Source organism: Sinocyclocheilus anshuiensis, unplaced genomic scaffold (assembly GCF_001515605.1).
Source record: "Sinocyclocheilus anshuiensis isolate Anshui unplaced genomic scaffold, SAMN03320099.WGS_v1.1 scaffold2321, whole genome shotgun sequence".
NCBI classification, from domain to species: domain Eukaryota; kingdom Metazoa; phylum Chordata; class Actinopteri; order Cypriniformes; family Cyprinidae; genus Sinocyclocheilus; species Sinocyclocheilus anshuiensis.
In genome coordinates this window covers 58,375-64,374 of record NW_015551128.1, presented here as the reverse complement: position 1 = coordinate 64,374, position 6,000 = coordinate 58,375, and positions in this window count along the sequence as shown.

The window sequence follows — 6,000 nt, the reverse complement described above, 5'->3', positions numbered from 1 at the left end:
AGCATATTTAATAATAAACAAGCTTAGGCATGCAAACCAGCCCACAGCCCACATAAAAATCCCAAAGAATGCTAATTAGCACAGCTGTAGGCTAAAGGGAGCAAAGGGTGCTTGATAATTTGTTGAATTGAGGCATGTTGATTTGAACGATGTTGATTGCCAGGCTTTATTCCTTTGAAAGAAATCTAGCCTTCACACAAAACACATTAGCAAGTGACAGTATCATATTCCAGCACATTATCTGAACTTCATTTGAAGTAAACTCTGCCCAGGACCTATTAAAAATCCATAAACAGCAAACAAACACAACCAGAACCACAACATCCCGAGCCCTGTAATATTATGACCTCTAATGACACCCTGACCTTCTAGCTGGTGCCAACGACTATCAAAATGAACCGCCGCAGACTTTAAATGTGGCTAAAGTGCACTGCTGGTGGTCTGCCAGGGTGACACTGCTGGCACTGTACCCACAGCTGATGCTAAAAGGAACAGAACAGAACATGATCTGTTCATGTAGCAGAGCCGCCCTTCTTCTGCTAAAGTAAAAGTGCAAAACCTAAACTCTAAATACTAAATAACTGATTACAGTCTCATATTCACACAGTCTTTCCATCCTTCATGACAATGTATTTCCTGACTAAACCAGACTAAGTTCTTTACTTTTTGTTTAAATGCATTATATTTATTGAAGTTGTATCCCATAACTAGGTTGCACTCTTTGGTAACAGGCCATGTACTAAGATAGTAACTGTCTTTCTTTAATACCTTAGGTGACATTTTTTTGTTTTCAGGAACATTTCAATTTAAAACAATGACATTTTTTGCTGCTGGATGTGAAGTTCTTGTCTCCCGCTAATACCCGTTGTTCAAGTCAACAAATCTAAAAAAGTATGGCTATAAAAACAGCATCATGAGCACATGATAAAATGAATATCTAGAAAAATAAAATTATTTGTATCCTACATCCGGGACCCATGGATCTGGAACAGCTGCAAGAGAGTTGGAAAAGGCATTATAGACATAGAAATACACTACCGTTCAAGTGTTTGTGGTCAATAAAATATTTTTCTTTTTTTTTTTAAATAAATGAATTATATTATATTCAGAAATTATGCATTAAATTGACCAAAAGTGACAAAGACATTTACAGTGTTACAAAAGATTTCAAATAAATGCTGTTCTGAATCTCCTGAAAAAAAGTATCACAGTATCCACAAAAATATTTAGCAACACAACTGTTTTCAATATTATTGAAATAAGAAATATTTGAGCACCACATCGGCAAATTAGAATGATTTATGAAGGATCATGTGACACTGAAGACTGGAGTAAATGGCTGCTGAAAACTGTGCTTCACAACACAGGAATAAATGACATTTTAAAATGTACTAAAGGTTAATGAAATGTAGTTTCAGATTATTATATTATGTTTCTCTAGGTTAGTTCATAAAGTTTACAAATTTTTTTGCGCCAAAAAGGTCTAATATTTGTAAAAAAAATCCTAATTTCTACTCCCTGTGAAAAACACCTTGCAGAAACAAAAGTAAAAGCCAACTGCTGTGATTGGCTAACTTCGTCACACCATATCCATGCCCACTTTTACAGCATGTTATGTGTTTTGAAGCTCGAGATGGCAAGGGCTGTGATAAGAGCCGTATATATTTGAGCCCAAATCATATAAAAAACATAAAAACAACTGCGGAGCACGCCACGGAGGCAGCCATCAGTGTCAGCGCCATCTTCGATGAGATAGGTCATTAGAGATAGGTCAGGTTGGTCAACCTTAGTTAGTCTTCCACCAACTGATTAGTCTATTGATGAGGTTCACTTTCTTTGGAGTTTGATTTAGCTCCAATGTTTTTTTTATGGCTGTGCTTTAAAGCAAAATAAAGCGAGGAGTTTAGTGTGTTGACAGTGCTGATAGTGTGGTCAGTCGCGAAATTCCGAGTTGTGTTATTCCACGATAACAACCGGTTAAAGCTAGTAACACAGGCTCATCCAGGTAACTGCAGTCAGCGATATTCGCTTGCTGGGAACATTTTTTTCTTGGTGGAAGCTTTGCGTTTGGTTAGCTAATAAAATACTGAAACTCAATTCAATATTATGCGTACAATTATTTCATTATGTCATCCTGGTATTGCAGACTTGCTCTCTCGTTTCATACAAACGAAGCTGCTGCCATTTTGCGACAATTGTTATGTACACTTTAATTGATTATAAGATAACTATCAAACTGATAAGATTTTAAATGAGTTTAGTCTTAAATCAATATCTTTTATCGCCTAAATTATTTATGTGGTGAAATGTTGTGCAATAAGTGGTATGACTGCACCGTATCCCTTAAATTTCCATCTAGTTTGAACTTGCCACTTGCTAGCAACTACTTTCTTCACAGAAGCTTTGCGTTCAAATATTTCAACTCAAATCAATATTTCATGTCTAATTATTTACTTACGTGGCAAGTAACCATTTAATAAGCAGGATAATGTACATCCAGCCAGTTGTTATTGCAAAACAATGCTGGCTTGATGTACATTATCCCTTACTTAGCATTGATATAGCCTATTTAAATGTTTGTCTATGTATATATGCAGATGGATATTTTTGGATGTTGCATCATGTCTCATGCTGTTTTTCAGTTCTCACACCATGAGCACTGCATTGAAAGAGGCTAGTTTAAATGGATAGTTTGCCCAAATATGAACATTCTGTCAAAATTTACTCATGCTCATGTCGTTCCAAACCTGTATGACTTTCTTTCTTCTGTGCAGCACAAAAGTATATTTTGAGAAATATCTGTTAGTTTGTATTTGTTCATGTAATGGAAATAGGCACCAATGTTGTTCGGTTACAAATGTTCCACAAAAATGCTTTTGTCTTTCACAGAAAAAAGAAATGCATACAGGATTGGAACGGTATGACACGGAGTAAAATGACAATTTTAGTTTTTGGGTGAACTGTCCCTTTAAGAAACACATCTGATTGGTATATAGTAGATGTTAAATCAGCCTTATTACTTCAAAATATGTAGTTTTCCTCCTGTCTTATGTGCACAATATCAGTGGGGATATGCAAAACTACATATTGACAAAAGCCTCGTTCAGACTGTTAGCCCAAATCCGATTTTTGTGCAAATCCGATTGAAATCCGATCATATTTAGATAGTCTGAACGGCAACGAACTACATGAAATCCGATTTTTGCAAATCCTTTTCGAGCTACATTCGTATGTGGTTTCAAATCCTATTTAGGGCTGCAACAAACGATTATTTTGGTAATCGATTAATCTAACAATATATTTGGCACACAAAATGAGATGGCAGAGAAACTCTTATTCACCATTTAATTAGCTATATGAGAAAGTAGCTAAATGACACATCATTCTGCCTAAAATCTCTTTTTGTCATATGGATAAGAAACAAAATAAAGGTTAAGTGATAAGACGTTTTATTTTTGGATAAACTATTTTATTCGCAACAATCTTTCTTAAAATACCTTATAGGGTTATGATAATCAAAACAGTCTTGAGCTAGATCAAGCTTTGATCTCTGCAAACCAAACTATCACTTTAATTAAACGTTTTTTCCCCACTAATAAAAAGATTTTATCATTAGCTAGCTCCACACTGGAGAGCTGCGTTATAACAGGTTGACGGCCGGATTTCACGCACGCCGGTTTTCGCATATGGAAATTATTATGATGTCAAAGGTCGCATATGGATATAATTATGGGTCAAAGATCAAAGTCATCAATCAAATTTTGTCATAAGCTACCGTATATTGACTACTTAAAGGTTAAGTGTTAAGATGTTTTATTTTTGGATAAACTATTTTATTCACAACAATCAAAACAGTCATCAAAACAGTCCTGAGCTACATCAAGCTTTGATCTCTGCAAACCAAACTATTACTTTAATGAAATGGTTTTTAACCCCACTAATAAAAATATTTTATCATTAGCTAGCTCCACACTGGAGAGCTGCGTTATAACAGAAAATCAAGTTATAATTCTAACTGAAAGCGACACTGACTCTGGTTTTTCATGTTTAATGATGTAAAACTGCTTGATTTAAGGCTATCTATTGCATAAAGCAGGGGCGTAGCCATCATTTCAGAAGTGAGGGGGACAGAAATGTTATATATATACTGGACGCTTTTGTCCATATTAGGAATTTCCTCATACGACTTTCTGCGCGAGAGCGCCCTCCGGCTACGAGTATGAATGTAACATACACTGCGCGGAATGTTTAGCGCTCCGTGATGTTCATCTCGCCTTATTCTGGGTCCGAATAAAACATCAGATCATGCACAGACTATCCTGTCTCTTTGAATTTAAATCTATATTTATTCACACCGGCTCTTGAAAACCTCTATGCGAACACACTTGCCCGAAAAAGTGCGGGGGACGAATTTACATGATATTAAAAGTGGGGGGGGACACATCCCCCGCGTAATCTACGCCCCTGGCATAAAGTACTAAATAAATAAATGTGACGCGACTGGACTTTACTGGAGTATGAACTGCAGAGCTCGTAAAAACATCCACGTCGCTGTAATCAGATGCGTTTTAAAATCTCACAAATGTTTGCTCACTCACTGTATTTTTGTTCGATAATTTTGTTGCAGTAGCACGAGATAGCTTGATTTCAAACTTTGAATTGAATAAAAAATGACAAGTAAGCAGTCAGTAATAAAATAAGAACAAATAAAGAAATGACTAATGATGGCACAAATAAAAAAAATAACGATAAGCCAAAAAAATGAAATAAATTGCTTTTTAGTTTTTCAGGTAGGTCTAACAGTAGGGCTATTAAGAGATTTAGTTTTTTTTTTTTGCCAATTATCCAAATAATGTTTAGTCCTAGAAAGCTATTATTATCAGAACACGTGAGCATAACATAGCGGTTAGCAGATCAATGAATGAGAGGGCAGCGTTTCCAGAGTTGCCCATATAGCCTACCTACCACACCATGTTACAGCACAGTAGGGCTATTGCAAACAGAAACAATACTGTACTACTTTGATGTTTCCTGACGGCTCGATTTTTGAGTGGACTTTGCTGTTTCGATGAGCATGAACGGTAGAGCCCTGCATTTCAGCCCCTCGGGCCAAGCTTCGGGCCAATTTTCACGTCAGACACAGGCCGGGCCTCGGGTCTGTTTTAGGCTTCTCCTTATTTTTATATTTTAGACATCCATCGGTTAGTGATGAAAAAAAAAATTACCACACTAGTGAAAACTACACGAGACCATGCTAGCGCAACTGTCATGAGCGGCTCAACGGTGTTTAGTGTCCCGCAGCAGCAGCATGGTGCATGCCGTCAGCGCAGCTGAACAGTTCTGCGTTCAAATGCACGCAATAGGCTTAAGCTTGCCGCAAAGCACCGGCAGAAGTAATTACCATAAATGTCAGGGGGAAATAGTAAGGCAATATTTGAATTATTTACTAATAAACGACTGTTTTCTGAGTCGGTGTCGCAAGTATGAAGTTGCCGAAGATCCTGACTCATCATCTCATTAGACGCGCCTTTAGATAAGTTGCCTTTAGATAAGTTTCCATTTTACGGATTATGATTATAATGAAAGAGTTTTTGTTTTTGATTTGTTTTATTTCGTTAAGTAGTCATTTCAAGCTTTCTATAGATATATTTATCATGTCTGTGAGGCATGTATTCACTGAGTTTCGGTTCCTTTACAGTTATGAATGATGTATTAGGCCTACTCTTACCTTTATGAGCAAAAATGACGGCGTATCCACTGAAAAAAAATGCAAGTGATCGCGCTGGCGCCTCCATGTCCTGCAAAGCGCGCTTCAGCTTCCACTCTCTGCGCAAACTATTGGATATAGCGCACATTTATCTAGGTTTAACGTTTAAACATTGTTATATGCTTGAACTGATTTATATCTATAGAGTTTATTTTAGGCAAGTCTCTGATGATTTGAGAAGGCTAAATTGGATCAAACATAGGCTCACTGTCTGCCGCTGGCCACTTGGCCTG